This window comes from Microtus oregoni, unplaced genomic scaffold (assembly GCF_018167655.1).
Source record: "Microtus oregoni isolate MIOR12 unplaced genomic scaffold, Mior012 000050F_000, whole genome shotgun sequence".
In the NCBI taxonomy this organism is placed as follows: Eukaryota; Metazoa; Chordata; class Mammalia; order Rodentia; family Cricetidae; genus Microtus; species Microtus oregoni.
The window spans coordinates 2,206,794-2,224,469 of record NW_024543224.1 but is presented as its reverse complement, the minus strand read 5'-3'; positions in this window follow the sequence as shown (position 1 = coordinate 2,224,469).

The following is a 17,676-nucleotide window of genomic DNA, read 5'->3' as shown; positions in this document are numbered from 1 at the left end:
GTAGTGGCTTTGACTTACCGGGAAGATTCTAGCCTACATCCATCTTAGGCCGGAGCTTCATCATGTCTGCCCTGGAGAGGAGAGGCATGGCATCTGCCTCACTTCCTCCCAGCATTCTGTTCTGTCTACTCCAACCACCTAAGGGCTGGCCTATCAAATGGGCCAAGGCAGTTTCTTTATTAACCAATGACCTTCCTCCATCATTTCCCCTTTTTCTGTTTAAACAAAAAAAGAAGGCTTTAACTTTAACATAGCAAAATTACATATAACAAAACAGTTACCAAGTAAGAATTACAGTTACAATATTTATATCTATTTTATCTTTTACCATAACAAAGGAAAACTATAACTATAACTATCTATCTATTCTTTAACTGCATCAAAGACTCCAGAAGGATATAATATTACCTAAGTAAATAAGAAATAAGAAACTTCCAAAACTCTAGAAGTGATAGAGACATCTCACTGCCTGGACAGTCACCAAAGTTCCTTTGTACTGCTGGGGCATCCATCTTTGGCCTTCAGGCCCAAAGTATCCAGAGACATTTCCATGAAGCAGGAAATTTCAAAGGCAGTTCAGTCACCATCTGCTGTGTTCTGCAGAATGTCTCACAGACTCTTTCATGAATCAGGAACCACAAGAGACCATCTCACCCTTAGGCAAGTTCAGCAGTCCTCTCTCTAAGGTTTCTTTGTGTCCAGTTTATGCAACAGTCCAGGCAAGAGCAGTTTCTTGCCCAAATGACTATCAAACTCCTTAAGGTACCTCTTTGATGCCCATCTTCTTCTTGAAGTAGATTGGTGCTGCCAGGAGCAGACATGTCTCATTGTCATGAAATCCCCTAAGTTACTGAAAGGTTAAATGTCATATTCTGTAGTCTTTGAAAGATATGAAGAATGTCTATCTAAAATATATCTATGCACATCTAGAAAATCTAACTAACATGACTACAAGCTTGACTATTATTAATGTTTATCCTTTAGCAACCTATATACATTACGTTTTTAAATGAACTACACAATCACAATACCTTAATCAAGATCAGAAATACATATACATATAAAAAAATTGACCTTAAATTGATCTCTGCATTCTGACCAGTTGTAGTTTTATGTAATGATCTCTACTGAAAAAAGGAGCTTTTTTGATGAATGGCAATAGCTGCATTTATCTATGGGTATAAAAAACAGTATTAAGAAATTACCCTGGTTTAGGAAAGCAGCAGTAGTATGTTCTCCTGTAGGTCCATGCCTCGCCAGCCACAGATATTTGCAAAGGTCTCTAGTACCAATCATGAATTCCCTCATAGTGAGCAAGCCTTAAGTACAACTAAGTAGCAGTGAGTTACCCCCAGGATATAGTGCCACTATTTCATGTTCAAGGATATTTTGCCATTCTAGTGATTGTAGTTCATAAGCAGTACAGTTGGGTAGGACTAATGATATTTTTTCCCATTGGCAGCTTGCATTGCTTCTGGTTTTGAAAGACTTTTAAGTTCGGAGTCAATAAACTAACCCTTTACCTTCCATTGGAAGATACAATGAAGATAGTTACAGCTTGTAAAATGGACTCACTAAAAATGGACAAAAGTAGCATACAGAAAGAAGTAAGGGCTCATTACTAGGTATGATGTGAGAAAAGGCCAACAAGGAAGGAAAGGCAATTATCTAGGTAAATAGGAATGGTGTCCTTCAACTCCATGTAAGGGAAAATTTCACAAAATATTGTACAGCCATTATTGTTTTCTATATATTGAGGAGATCTTGGAAGGAATGAGGTATGAGAAGATGCCTACAAATTAAAAGCAACAAACCATTTTGAATATGTAGTTAACATAAAAATAGTATAGAAACAAAGAGGTGGACATACACCACACTGTTGAAAATATATTAATTAATGGTAGACAATAGAAAGGTGAATAGAAAAAATAGTAAGTTGAAGCAAAGGTCTTTTCAGGCTAGGTGAAACCTGAGAGCATTTACATTTGTGTGTCGAATAAAGAGAAACTGAACCTGAAGCTGTGGTGAGTCAGGTGAAAGGAAACATCTGAAAATATTTTTGGAGAACAATTGAAAGACTGAGAGTTCATTTAAGGCCTAGAGCCTACAGCATATTGGAAGGTATATGGACAGGCATGTTGGTGTATGCCTATAATCTCAGCACTCGGGAAGAGGCATAGATACCATGAGTTTGAGGATATCTTGTGCAACAACGAAGAGTGTATGGGATGCTTATGTAGAGCTTGTCAAAGGAAACAAAAACTACAAGTACTAGAGTAGCTTTAGTTTTGTTTTGTTTTTTAGTGTTGGGGATGGAACACATTGAGATAAGGCTATACAATATTGTGTAAAACACTGGTTTTTTTCTTAGCCTCTGCTTTGCCATAGGAGACTCCATTTAACAAGCAGCTTTTGATACCATTTGGAGTGTCAAGGAAGACTGCAGTACCTTGTTGAGCACAAAAACAGCACTGTCAGGCACCAACTGTGCAACACTGACTGATCAAATGATCTACGCCCACCACTAAAGAGAAAAATGCCCTATATGTTAATTAGGATAAACTGAGACTGTAGTAGCATATAGGTACATTAAAATATTAGGGAAAATAGATCCAAAGACTTACAAGACATGGTAGACTAAGGAAAGGTTCCAACGGCCTCACCTGGGCTCCAAAAATTGATGAGCACCGTGGTAGCTTAAGAGAATGGTTCCCAGAGACTCGTATATTTGAATACTTGGTCCCTAGTAGTAGAAATGTTTGGGAAGGATTTGAAAGTGTGGAGAAGGTGTGACACTGCAGGGGTTGGCATTGCCTTTCAAAATGCCTTCCAATTGCATTTCAGGCTCCACCTTGCCCTCTCTGCCTTCAACTAATGGATCAAGCTCTCAGCTACTGCTTCAGTGCTATGCTGCCCTATCTGCTGCCATGCTCCCTGCCATGAGTAATTCTCTGAAACTGTAATCAAGGCCCTGATCAAATGATTAAATGCTTTCTCTTGTAAGTTGCCTTGGCCATGGTGTCTCCTCACAGCAATTGAAAAACAAATTAGACGTACAAAGGAGTGACTGCCAAGGGAGCAGGCCCAAGCCAGGGACATCTGTGGGAACAGGTCCAAGCCAGTGACTTCAGAGGGAGCAGGTCAGAGTCTACCTCCACAGGATTAAGTACAAGGGAGAAATTGCCAAGGGAGTAGGCTCAAACCAGGGACCTCAGAGTGAGCAGGCTCCAGTCAGACATCTGCAGAAACAGGCTCCAGTCAGTGACCTGGAGAAGACCTGAGCCAGCAACCTCGACTGGATCAGGCTCAAGGCAGTGACTTCCATAGGAGAAGGTACAAGCAAGCAAGCTACTACCGAGGGACCAGGCCCAAGGCAGAGACCTCCATGAAAACATGCCCAAGCCAGCAATCTCAGTGGGAGCAGGCCTTAATGACATCAAGGATTGCAGAGAAACCCCAGGGACCACCAAGAAAGCTCTGAAAACACTGAGTGACTTCTGGGGTGACTGGAATCATGGTGGTCCTGACTGCACCACATGGAGCAACAATCTGAGTCCTCCACCGACACCTGGAAGATTGATCACCAGAGACACAGCCTCACTACACGAATCAGAGGAAAAGATGGGTAGACAAGGTAAGAATACACTCAATGCCACAAAGAGCAAGACAACACCAATAAAAACTAGTGGCTCTACAACAGCAAGACTTGAATACCCCAAGTCTTCTGATGAAAAAGAAGAAAATGACCTAAAAATAACTTTAGGAGAATACTTGAGGCCCTTAAATAGGAAATGAAAAATTCCCTCAAAGAAATGGAGGAAAAGACAAAAAAAAAAAAAAAAAAAAAAAAAAACCAACTGGAAGAAATAGATAGACCCCTTTAAAAGAAATCAAGAAAAAGCAACCAAACAGATGAGAGAAATGATTCAGGACTTGAAAACCAAAATAGAGACAATAAAGATAACATAAATTGAGGAAATTCTAGAAACAGAAAATATGAGAAAATGATCAGGAACCACAAATGTAAACATAAACAGCAGAATACAAGAGATGGAAGAGAGAATCTTAAGTGCTGAAGAGACAATAGAGGAAATAGATTCATCGGTCAAAGAAAACATTAAATCTAACAAAAACTTATAAGACACCATGAAAACACTAGACCTAAGAATAATAGGGATAGAAGGAGGAGTCCATCTCAAAAGCAGAGAAAATATATTCAACAAAAAACAGAAGAAAACATTCCCAATCTAAAGAAAGATATACATATGAAGATACAAGAAGCTTACAGAACACCAGATAGACTGAATCAAAAAAAGTCCCCATACCATATAATAATCAAAACACTAAACATACAAAATAAAGAAAGAATGTTAAGAGCTACAAAGGAAAAAGGCTAAGTAACATATAAAGGCAGACCTATCAGAATTACACACAACTTCTCAATGGAAACAATGAAAGCCAGAAGGTCCCGGTCAAGCGTTATGCAGACATTAAGAGACCACATATGCCAGCCCAGACTACTATACCCAACAAAATGCTCATTCACCATAGATGAAAAAAACAAAATATTTCATGATAGAACCAGATTTAACCAATCCCTAGCCACAAACCCAGGCCTACACAAAATATTAGAAGGAAAACTCCAACCCAAGGAAGTTAGGTACATCCACAAAAACACAGACAATAGATGATCTCATAGTAGCAAATCCCAAAAAAGGGAAAAAAAACACACAATAACATCACAAACATCAAAAACTAAAATAGGAGGAACTAGCAATCACTGGTCATTAATATCCCTTAATATAAATGGATTCAACTCACCTATAAAAAGACACAGGTGCTACATTTACACAATGGAGTACTACACAGCAGAAAAAATAACAATATCTTGAAATTTGCACGCAAACGAATGGAGCTAGAAAGCATCATTTTGAGTGAGGTGACCCAGACACAGAAAGACAATTATCACATGTACTCACTCGTAAGTGGTTTTTAAACATAAAGCAAACAAAACCAGCCCACAAAATCACAATCCCAGAGAACATAAACAACAATGAGGACACATGGATCTAATCTACATGGGAAGTAGAAAAAGGCAAGATCTCCTGAGTAAACTGGGAGCATGGGGACCTTGGGAGAGGGTTGAAGGGGAGGGGAGCAGAGAAAAATACAGAGCTCAATAAAGATCAATAAAAAAAAAAATCAATTCCTCCCTTAAAAAAAAGACACAGGCTAACAGATTGGATACAAAAACTGAATCAATTCTTCTGCTGCATACAAAAAACACAGCTCGACCTTTTATTTCTTTTTATTATATTATTATTGATTTATTTTATGTGGATGGATGTTTTGCCTGCATATATGTGTACTCAGTGTCTGTAGAAGCCAGAAGAAGGCTTTTGATCTCCTTGAATTCCATTTGGGCATTGGGAATTGAACCCAGATCCTCTGGAAAAGCAACCAGTGCTTTAACAATTGAGCTGTCTTCCCAGTCTCTAAAAAGACTTTCTTGTTCCTCCTTTCCAAAGCTTGCTTCCTTTCTTCAATTACTTTTTCATGGGACTTGAAATGTCTTAGGTAAATTTGCAATATGGTTATTTGGTAGGTGGTAATTCCTACTCTCATACTTTAACCTCAACTGCATTTCAAATTACATGATTATAGGTTCTGAACACAGCTATTTCATCATATCTCCTTTAACGTTTAACATCAGTGAACCTTGAGATAGAGTGATGCAGAATTAGAAGGTGAGGCATTAGTGCAGTGGAAGAGGCAGCAATGCAAGTGACATCAGTGGCTATAAGGATTTGGTATGCACTGCTGCCATATCTCGATTTCTGTGTTCTGGAAGAGAGGATTAGGCAGAGAAACATGATAGTAGCAAGTACAGAAATAAAATTTACTAAGAAAAAATAAATTTCCAAGCAAGGAAGTGGGCTGGAGCAGGGAGAAAGTTTAGTAGCTCAATGACACCTGTACATAAAGGATTGGGACTTTTGTGAATCATTAGCCTAGCACAGGCAGAGTCATTTGCATTCTATTTCCTTGTCTAGCTTGGAGGTTGGTGTTGGGTAATAAGGTGTACAGAAGTGGGGGTTGTAGTGGTGGCAGGTTGTCCAACCTTTCCTTATGCTAATGACTTTAATTTTTTGTATGCTAATTTTGAAGCCCTTATATTAGGATTTCCAGATCTCTGTTGCCTTCCACCCCAACCTCAAAAAGTTCAGCTAATAGGAGACTAGTTCAGCCTTTGTCTTGAAGGTCTTACTGAGCCTTCTAGTCTTGTATACATGCCACTTATTTCCCTTATCAATATTTATATACTATGTAAAGCTTTTCTACTATATTAATTAGATTTTGAATCTTTGTCCTCACACATAGAGGCTATGTGTAACAACCCCATGTAGATTTACTCTTTTTTTGATAACCAAAAGCTGATTTTCCCTTTAGAGACCCAGTTTTTTTCTGTTACTAATTTTTGGGCCTTAAGGCAGGGATAACAACATCCGTCCTTAGTTGCAAGGAAAGGCACAGTGACCTAGGACCGGACAGTAAACATTTCTGTGGATTTAATCCTTAATGTTCCTATGGTGGAAACTATTTATCAAATTTTCATTTTTATTTTATGGTATTAGGACATGGAGCCCTTGGAAAGTAATTGGGGTTATGTGAGAGTGAGGCCCTAGGATGGGATTAATGGTCTTATACAGACAGAGAGACCTGAACACACACACACACTCACACCACATCACACTTGTACTCAAACCCACAAACTTCCCCTATCCCTTCCCTGCCTTTCTTACCTTAAGACATAGCAAGAAGGACCTCATCAGATCCTGACTCATTGATCCTTGATTTCCCAGTTTCTAGATCTAGAATATACAAATTCCTGTGGCTTATAAATTTCCCAGCATGCAGTATTATGTCACAGAATAAAACAGACTAGGGCAACGTATAGCACACATCTTTCTACAGCCATAGTCAAGCCTGCCTGAGAAAATGGGCAATGCAGAGGGAAGCAGAGCTGCCTGACATAGGGAACACTGATGATGACATCCCTCTGTCTCTCTTTTCTGTCCATCTCCACCCAAAGATGCTTTTAGATTTGTGGGCTAACGCACAAATTATTTCTTAAGTTAGTTTGAATTGGGCTAATTTTTCTTGTAATTAAATAAAACTGAATAGATAAACCATATGGGCTTGGGCAAGTCATGGCCTGTAGACAACAGAGGCTGCCCCTATTGAGTGGATCATCCATGCCTTATATCCTATCTGCTACCCTCCCTGTACATGTTGAGTTACTAACATGTAGCAATTCCAAAGAAAGGTGGGTTAATATAATTACTTTCCTAAATTACAGCTTTACATCCCATCTAGTATTTAAAGTAATCTGCTAAACTCATGGATCCCCCCACTTAAAGTAGAGACCCTCTTCCCTGTCTCTAGAGACTGTAAAGTCTGCTCATGTAAGGAATTCCCTTTGTTGTGTAGGTTGTTGTTGGCTCTCCGCCATGTTATAACTTGCCCTACTTTGAGGAGTCAGTGTTAATTAAAGGCCCTGTTTACCTGAAATACATCTATAGTGAACCAGGACTCTAGTGAGGCTTTCTATTTACTAACAGGCATTCTTTCTGTAGCTCAGTTCTGTATAGGGCTATGGCTCCTCTTCTCGCTGTCAGTCAGGGTTGCTAAGAAGTTCCCATATGTATGAAATAGCCATGAGAACATTTGGATGGCTATCAGTATTTTTTTAAAAAAAATGGAGAAAGGGGCTAAAAAAATGGCTCACTGGCCATGAGCACTTGTAGAGGACCAGCGTTTGGATCTGAGTACCCACGTCTGACAGTTCCAGTTCCAGTGCATCTGATGTTCTCTCAGCAAGCACTTGAACACACATAGCATGTGCACACACACACACACACACACACACACACACACATAAAAATAAAGAGATTTGTATTTAAAAGGAGCAATGTCAGTGTCTTTCAGGAAAAAGAACATTGTTTGCTGTGATTGTGTTTTCTTTAGAAAACAGAGAAACATTATTCAATCAACCTTTATAAGCACCAGGTAAAGCATAAGTCCATGCCCAAACCATTGCACTTAAATATTTCACCACAAGACTTTTCTCTGATGTGTAAAAACCAGACATTTTCCCCTCTTTTTCTTTTTCAAAGAGCATGAAAACCTACTTATTATTCTACCTCGAATATGCAAGAGTTAGCATTTACCTTTAAGGTTGGCTCTTAAAAGCCTGTGCACACACACACGCAAAGTGAAATAAAGGTTTGTTGCTGTCTCGCACAATCCTCATACTCACCTTTTCATATTGAACACACATTGTAAATATGTTTTTAAAGAAAAGCATTTAAGAAATTGCAAATTTCAACCCTGGGATATCACATTAGTAATTCAAAGGGGATATATTTTAAAAATCAGTTCAAATACTTGTCTCTGTCACCTTTATCCTCACACTTCTTTCCTTATATACCATATAATATTTGATGAACCAGGCATTTAAATGGTATTTGTGTTACCCGAGAGAATTACTGCAATTGCTGAAGTAGCCTAATTTCTATCCCTGGCAACTTCAGAACTTAGAATCATTTGAATTTTGTACAGATGACTCAGTCATAGAGAGATTTAAGAATGAGTGTGGCTGTTTAGCTGTGGGATGGGTGGAGAACTTGTTAATATATTCAAATGCATGCTAACCCAAGGAGATGAACTATGGTCTTACTCTTGGCCTTAGGAATCTACATTAAAGTTTTCAAATGTACGAATAGCATGTTTAATTTTTACCTGTTTTATAGCAAGGGCCTGACATTAGGATGTAAGTGGTACTTGCAAGATTCTATTTTAAGGCAATGAGATAAGCTAGCACAGCAGAGTAATATTTAGAAAGCAGGCATAGGGAGTTTAAACAATTGTTTCCTTTTGCCAGAAAGATGACCCTGCTCTTTATTTTTTTCATCTGTTTTCACTGGCTAGAAATGCAGTGTCTGTAGGAGTAAAATTGTTCTGTGTGCTGCAGTCTTCCATGCAAGTGTATCTTCTAACAAAAACCTATCATTCATGGGTCTATGAATATGGTTCCATATATTCAGTGTTGATCATAATGTTTTTCCCCTATTTTTTCCACAACATCTGTTTGGTATAATCCAGTCTCCTAAAAAATCATTAAGATGACTTTTTACTGTATGTATGAAAAGAGCAATTAGATTAACTCAGTATTTATAAGAATATATGCTTTTATTATACACAAGTTGATGAAATCTGTAGACAGAGGCTCGTCATTCATTTCCCAGCTACCCAGACCTGAAATAATCATTCAAAAACTATATTAATAACAACACTGCTTGACCTTTTAGCTTATGCATATTTCTAGTTAACTCTTACAACTTAAATTAGACCATTTATATTTATCTGTGCATTACCATGTGGCTGTGACTTATGGGTCAAAGTTCTGGTGTCTCTCTCCTCTGGAGGCTACATGGCATCTCTCTTACACTGCCTCCTCTCTCTCTCTGTCTCTTTCTGTCTCTCTGTCTCTGTATCTCTCTGTCTCTCTTTGTCTCTCTGTCTGTCTCTGTCTGTCTCTGTCTCTGTCTCTGTCTCTGTCTCTCTCTCTCTCTCTCTCTCTCTCTCTCTCTATATATATATATATATATATATATATATATCTTCCAGTCTGGCTATAGTCTACACTTCTTGAAGGCATAAGTCACAAACAATACCACACCAGTTTGGAATTATGATTAATAGGGTGGTATTTATTTAAAGGGGAAAAAACTTACAGATCACTGTCCCAGGCAACAGCCCTCTAAGCAACCAGGAAGGGAGTCTAGTCGCCAGTGGAGCAGGAAGTGAAGAGAGAGAGGAGAGGGAAGTGGCCGCTTTTTTAAAGGGAGAGAGACCACGCCCCAATGGGCTGGTATCTCAGCAGCTATAGGCTGGAGGAGTGGGAGGAGCTCCCACAACACCTCCCCCTTTTGTTTAAATAAGAGAGTTCTAAACCTACTATGAAATTATATACAATAAGTACAAATATCCTATTCTAACTAGCTTGGTCTTGTATAATAAATAACTTGGCCAAGTCATGAGACAAAGTAACTACATTTATATAGTCTTCAACCCCATTGAAGATCTGAGAAGGGAAATAATGTTACCTGGGTAATTAGGAAGTTCAGTAAAACAACTTCCAAAACATGCAACAAATCACAGAGACAACTAGCTACCTGGGCAATCACCCAAAGTCACATTAGCAGCGTTGAAGCAACCAATTTTGGCTAAGGCCTAACATAACTGACATACCATTCTCTAAGGCAAGCAACTTTTCAAAACTATCTTACCCTGTCTTGGCAGGATATGACAGTCCTGTTTTATCCATTGATGCATGCTCTGTATCTTTGTCAGTCATTGAGGTATGGGCATTTCTTTGCCCAAAGGCCAGTTCTGCCAAAAAGAAAGGCTCCAGGGGGAGTGTCTTTGGTGCTCAACATTCTCTCGGGAATAGAGTGGTGTTACCAGGAGCAATTGTGTCTCACTACCACAAAATTCTGAGTTAGATTAAAGACCATTTTCTACAGCTCTTTGAAGAAGTTGAAGATTATCTATCTATATTGAGTATAATCTCTATATATCTAAAGAACCTGATTAGTCTAATTATAAATGACAAACTTAGATGACTATTAATCTATATAATTCTCAATATCTATCTAGCTTAAAGATTAAGAAAATAAACGACTGTGAAACAAATGAGGACAATGATCTCCAAATATAAACAATGTACAAATATACATTGCAGTAGGTAAATATATATCAATACACAAATATTATATAAGTATCTTAATCAGAGGTAGAAATGTACACTGCAATATGGTAAATATATACAATATATATCAATACAATATATGTCAATACATAAAAAATGTTTTAAACAGAGGTAGAAACATGCATGCATACAATAGTCAATATAATTTAACTTTGTATCAATATACAAGAATCTATACCAATATATATGTCTAAAAACAGTAACTCACAATTACAAATCTATTATCCCATCATCCCTCTCTTTTTTTTTTCAAAATGATCGCTGAGCTTATAAAATTCCTCCCCCAACCCTCAATCATATAATAATTATAATCAACCTCTAAATGATGTCCCTAAACCCAAGGGCAAACTTTAATGGGAGAGGGGACGTCGTCCTCTAGAATTACTTCCAGCTGTCATGGGGACGACGTTCTTTCTGGGGGATCCTGTGAAAGTAAAATGATGGTTACATTTCAAGATCAATGTCTTTTAAAATTGCCAATAGTCTCTGAGTATTTTGTGTAGGTCTGGCCAAAATGTTGTATAAGATGTGCACCATTTCAGCTAACCAAGTTGGAACTGTCTTGTGCAGCTGGTACCCAAAGCAGGTCTTGTAGTAGCCCTATCAGTATCATGACGTCATATCAACCAGGTGGAGTTGTTATGGGGCCCCATCTTCTTCCTGGAAACTTCAAATGTCACTTCAGGAAAAACTCATTGTTCATTGTGAAAAACTTAAACATTAATCATATAGACATATATGTATATATTCATTGAAAAGCATGATAGATATATTCAATGAAAAGTATGATAGATATGAAGAAAAGCAAAGATGTTTTCTAAACTCATATTTCTTTCTGTCCCATATCATGGCTCTTGACATGAGACAGAAACTCCAGAAACTCTGGGTTTTTCTCTTACTAACAGGCTTGGAAACGGAGAGGGACTGAGCCAGAGTCCAACTTCAAAACCAGCTTTATAAATTTAGAAATATGGTTTAATATATTTTACTTACACAACCCATTCAGTTTTCTTGATATTTCCTATTGGGCAGGTATTTTTCCATCTGTCAGTATCCAAACATCCAGGGTCCCTTGAATTTTTCAAAGATGAGTGTTTTCCTGTGGAGATAAGAACAGAACCCTGCCCCCATTCTATATGTTTTTCTTACCACCTATATGAATATCATCATTGTGGATGAGTTGTCATTTCTCCTTTCCAAGAGGTTTCTCCTCTTCAAATCGACACTTTATTAATTTTGATGGTATCCACAATTTTTTTCTTCTCCTGTGGAATCAAGAGAAAAACCCCTCCCCCAAAGTAGCACATCTCCTGGCTTCCATTGAGAGGTCAGCACATCTTTGAAATAAATCGGTTGATTTAGTTCAGCAGACTTTTCCATTATCCAATGTCTTTCTGCTGCTGTCGTTACTTTCTCATTAGCATTAAAAAAAATCAAGGTTAATAAAGCATTATGCAATCTATTTCTGGGGGTATTTTCGGTCCCTTTCTGTTTGTCCAGCATGTCCTTTATAGTACGATTTGATCTTTCTATAACTGCCTGACCTGTAGGATTATTTGGTATTCCTGTAACGTGTTTTATAGTATAATAATCAAAAAAGCATTTCATTTTCTTAGATACATATGCTGGACAATTATCTGTCTTTATTTGTGCAGGTATACCCATGATGGCCATAACTTCCAATAAATGTGTGATTACTGAATCAGCCTTTTCTGAGCTCAGGGCAGTAGCCCATTGAAAACCTGAATACGTGTCTATGGTATGGTGTACATATTTTAATTTACCAAATTCCATAAAGTGGAACACATCCATCTGCCAGATTTCATTTCTTTTAGTACCCTTTGGGTTGCTCCCTGCTGGCAACGGTGTTTGATTATAGAAAGAACAAGTAGGACATCTCTTTATAATGTTCTTAGCTTAAAAAAAAATAATGTCCTTAGCTTGTTGCCAAGTAATGGAAAATTCTTTCTTTGGGCCTTTACTATTGACATAATGCTTCTTATGAAATTCTGAGGCCTGCAACACACTTGCAATCAATAATTGATCAATCTCAGCAGTGCATTGGGCTAGAGGACCAGGCAGACCTGTATGGGACCGGATGTGTGTTATGTACATGGGACAAAGCCTGTTCCTGATTATGTCTTGTACCTGGATAAACAATGAATTCAACTCTGTGTCATCTGTTATAAATTCTGCGGTTTCAATATGCAAGATAACTCTTTCTGCATATTGTGAATCTGTAACTATATTAAGAGGTTCTTTAAAATCCCTTAGCACCATAAGAATGGCATATAGTTCTGCCTTCTGGACAGAATTATAAGGGCTTTGTTCCACCTTACTCAATTCATCTGACTTGTAACCTGCTTTCCCTGATTTATTTGCATCAGTATAGAACGTACGGGCTCCAGTTATTGGAGCATCATGTACAATTCTAGGAAGAATCCAAGAAGTTCTTTTTATGAGGTTAAGTCTACCACTTTTGGGATAGTTGCTATTAATTTCTCCCAAAAAATTAGCACAAGGTCTTTGCCACGGTTCATTGTCTTCCCATAACTTTTTTATTTCTTCAGTAGTAAAAGGCACTATAATTTCTGCTGGGTCTATACCTGCTACGTGACGAAGTCTCAGTTTACCTTTTATAATTAATTCAGAGACTTTTTCCACATAAGTTTTTAATTTTTTACTTGGTTTATTAGGTATAAATATCCACTCTAAAATAATATCTTCCCTCTGCATTAGAATCCCTGTAGGAGAAATTCTGGAAGGCAATATGACTACGATGCAGCTAAGATTTGGGTTCACCCTATCCACATGTGCCTCCTGTAATTTTTCCTCAATCAATGTCAGTTCCTTTTCTGCTTCAGCTGTCAGTTTTCTTGGACTATTCAAATCTTTATCACCATCTAAGGTTTTGTTTAAATGAACTATTAGATCAGGTGTTATCCCAACAACAGGTCGTAGACTGGAAATGTCTCCTAACAATCTTTGGAAGTCATTAAGTGTCTTTAACCGGTCTCTCCTAATTTGTGCCTTTTGCGTTTTAATTTTCTCTAACCCTATTCTGTAACCTAGGTAATTAATAGAATTTCCTCTTTGAATCTTTTCAGGGCCAATTTGTATTCCCCACTTAGGCAAGACTTTCTTTGCTTCTTCAAACATCCTTTCTAAAGTATTTTTATTTGAATCAGATAACACATGTCATCCATGTAATGATAAATTATGGACTTGGGAAATTGTTTACGAATTATTTCCAGTGGCTTACTTACAAAATATTGGCACAGTGTAGGACTATTGAGCATACCCTGTGGGAGGATAGTCCATTGATATCTCCTATTAGGCTGAGAATTATTATAAGTAGGCACTGTGAAGGCAAATTTTTCTCTATCCTTTTCTTGTAACGGTATAGTGAAAAAACAATCTTTCAAATCAATAACTATAAGAGGCCATCCTTTTGGTAACAGAGAAGGCACAGGAATTCCAGATTGTAGTGGGCCCATAGGTTGAATTACTTTATTGACAGCTCTTAGATCTGTCACCATTCTCCATTTACCAGATTTCTTTTTTACAACAAACACAGGAGAATTCCAAGGGCTGGTTGATTATTCAATATGGTGAGCATCTAGTTGCTCTTGCACCAGCTGTTCCAATGCCTGTAGTTTATCTTCAGCTAGAGGCCACTGTTTGATCCATATTGGCTTCTCAGTTAGCCATTTTAAAGGTAGAGCTGTTGGTACCTCTAAAGGTTTGGTATTTGCTGTATGTTCTTGTACAGCCTGAATGGCTGGTGACCATTTTCCATAATACCTCATCATATCCTTCCCAGAATTATGAGTTCCTGGAACTACAGGAATGTTAATCTGGGTATTCCATTGCTGTTGCAGGTCAAACCCCCATAAATTTATGGCAATATTGGCTATATATGGCCTTAGTCTTCCTATTTGTCCTTCAGGCCCTATGCATTCAACCCATCTTGTGCTTTGTTTTACACGAGATAGGGTTCCAATTCCCAGGAACTGAACATCTACCTCTTGAAGAGGCCAATTCAGATGCCAAGATTCTGGGGTAATGATACATCCGCACCTGTGTCTAATAAGCCTTCATTAAAAGTGCCATTTATACAGACTCTTCGCTTTGGTCTTTGATCATTAATAGAAGTCTGCCAAAATATACGTTTACTCTGTCCTACTGGTTTTTTTGACTCATCCTCCACACGTAATTCATCATTTAGACCAGTATTACTTTTTTCAGCAGAAATTGGAGCTTTTAATTTTCTTGGTGAGGCACGTTCTCCACTGTGACTGGGAATGACTGGGCCACTGTTGGCTTGGGTGCCAGCGAGAGGCCCCCCAAGGAATTTCCCGATGATATCAGATTGCCCCATTTGTCTGTTGTTGACCTACATTCGTTGGACCAATGCCGGCCTTTACTGCATCTCCTACATATACCTGAATGCCAACGTCTTCTATTTTTGTCATTTCCAGAGGAGATATTATTCCTAGAACTTCTTTGCCTGCAATCCCTTTGCAAATGTCCTAATTTACCACAATTAAAACACCTGGCAGTTTGATGTCTCCTCATTGCTTTGGAAATCGCTTCTCCTACCCAAGATTCATCATTATAGCTAAAGGTCTCAACATTCATCGTATGCTGAATCCATTCATCCATAGGTGCTGATCTAGACTTTAAAGGCCCAATTATCTTTTTGCATTCTATGTTTGCATTCTCAAAAGCTAGAGATTCAAGAAGTATTTGTCTAGCTTCTGGGTCTGTTACCCCTATGTCCAGAGCCTTAATTAATCTTTGCAAAAAGTCAATAAAGTGTTCTCTCTGTCCCTGCCTAATTCTGGTATATGATTCAACCCTTTTTTCTGGATCTTGTATCCTATTCCAAGCATTTAAAGCTGCTTGGTGACATAGACACAGTATTTCATCGTCATAAAGAGCTTGGACCTGTGGATCAGCATATTCTCCTGCACCAAGAATTTGATCTTGGGAAACCTCAACACCTTTTGCTCTTCCTTGCTGCTCCATATGTTTGAATTCTTTTCTGAAATAAATTCCAAACATCAAGGAAGGTCCATTATCTAAAACTGCAGACACTAACTGATGGAAATCATGGGTGGTAGCTCTAGCATTAGAAGCCCATGTCCTTATCATTTCCTTTACATATGCATTGTGCAAGCCAAAATTAACAACAGCTTGCTTAATTTCTTTCAGATCATTCATTGCTATTGGCATCCATCTGGCTTCTCTGACTCCCTTTGAGCCTTTAGAAGTTGACACTTTGTCAGAATTAAGTATAGGGTATGTCGCTAGAACCCTGGGAAAGCCAGTTCTAATAGCTGGTGGAGGCATTGTATCCTGTCCTTGTGCCTCCTTACTCTGTTCACCAGCTGCAATAATTTCTCCAATCTTTTCAAATCTTTTTATCATTGTCTCTCTTAAATCCTGAATCTCCTGACCTGTATATATTTCCAGCGATTTCACTGAGGCATCAATTTTTTGGTCCCCATTCTGCACCTGTGATTCCAAAGCTTTAATTTTTTTCCTTCAAAGATACCATGTCCTCCTTAAACTTTTCTTGTATATCATGTAGATTCCCATCTTGGAGGTACATTCTGTCTGTTACCTTATCAAAACTTTGTGATAAAGTCTGAACATCAAATTCAACAGCCTGAACCCTTTCAGGTAACTTTCTAATACCCTTGGATATGGAGTCAATTTTGTCTGTCATAGTATCCACTTGTTCAGATAACCTCTGATTTTCAATAATTTTAATCCTGTCAATTAGTTGTTCATTATTAGTTCGTAAAGATTCTATCGTTCTTAGGAGTGCCATATTCTTCCTTAATGATAGAATATGGAAAAGAAAACTGAAACCTAGTAACAAGCAAATCAAGGTATCCCCATAATCATATAAACCTTGTATGACGTAATCCATTGTATTAGTAAATATAAATTTACTAATCCATTGTATTAGTGAAAACAAAGCAGTAAAATTTGCGTTAGAAACGAAAACTGCCATATTACCTATTATCCAGCAGGTGGCGCTGTTGCCGAGTCTCGATGAAAACGGGGTCCTGTTTCAGTGTCTTAGTAGATGTTAAAAGTGGAAAATGCAAGTTTCTCACCAAAGTAAATGTAATTAAATCAATTCCAGAGACGGAACGAGGAACCCAGAATCCAGGGGTACTGAAGAGCAACCTGGAAGCCACTTATGCCTCCACGTGACAGAGTCACCCTGGGGGGTTGAAGCTTTCAGCAACTGCGTGCTCTGGTTGGCGCCACTTAAGAGCTGTGCTTGCAAGGGAGATTTAAAAAATGACTCAGAAAAGAGCAAACCATGCGGGCAGAGACTACACGGGCCTGTGGAGTTTAAATCCATGTGGGGAGGCCAAGGCCGCCGCTGCAAGGCACAGGCGGCTGCAGAAGAGAGGGCTCCTGCCAAGCCGAACTCGCAGCTGGCAGCCGAGAGGCGAAAGGAGAGGTTTCAAAACCAAACGTTGGGGGCCAAATGAAGGCGTAAGTCACAAACAATGCCACACCAGTTTGGAATTATGATTAATAGGGTGGTATTTATTTAAAGGGGAAAAAACTTACAGATCACTGTCCCAGGCAACAGCCCTCTATGCAACCAGGAAGGGAGTCTAGTCGCCAGTGGATCAGGAAGTGAAGAGAGAGAGAGGAGAGGGAAGTGGCCGCTTTTTTCAAGGGAGAGAGACCACGCTCCAGTGGGCTGGTATCTTAGCAGCTATAGGCTGGAGGAGTGGGAGGACTTCCCGCAACAACTTCTATAGACCGAAGCAGCTTCTTTTTTTTTTTTTTTTTCTGAAGCAGCTTCT